Below are 343 nucleotides of genomic sequence, written 5' to 3' on the forward strand. Positions count from 1 at the left end.
GAGTGATTCTGATCGTTTCTGTAACCTCTCCATTTTTAATAGCAGTCTTGTAATACATGATAATTACTCTCTTCCCTTAGATTCTACTGTTTATTTATTTATTTATTTATTTTTCTTATTTAATATAGTGTAAAAATAATATTTCGGCTCCCAAAGAGGTTCGGCACCTGTGTTGTGTTGGTTTAATTTACCAATAGCTAATTTGTAGTTCTACCTCTTTTCAATGTACAGGACTTATTTGGCCTACAGTAGCTGATATTTCTGCAAAAACAAATTTCTTGCTATTAAAATATATATTTCCAACATTTAATTTTAAAACCAATCTCAACTAAAACTTGTAAGA

The sequence above is a fragment of the Scylla paramamosain genome, chromosome 3 (genome assembly GCF_035594125.1).
Source record: "Scylla paramamosain isolate STU-SP2022 chromosome 3, ASM3559412v1, whole genome shotgun sequence".
In the NCBI taxonomy this organism is placed as follows: domain Eukaryota; kingdom Metazoa; phylum Arthropoda; class Malacostraca; order Decapoda; family Portunidae; genus Scylla; species Scylla paramamosain.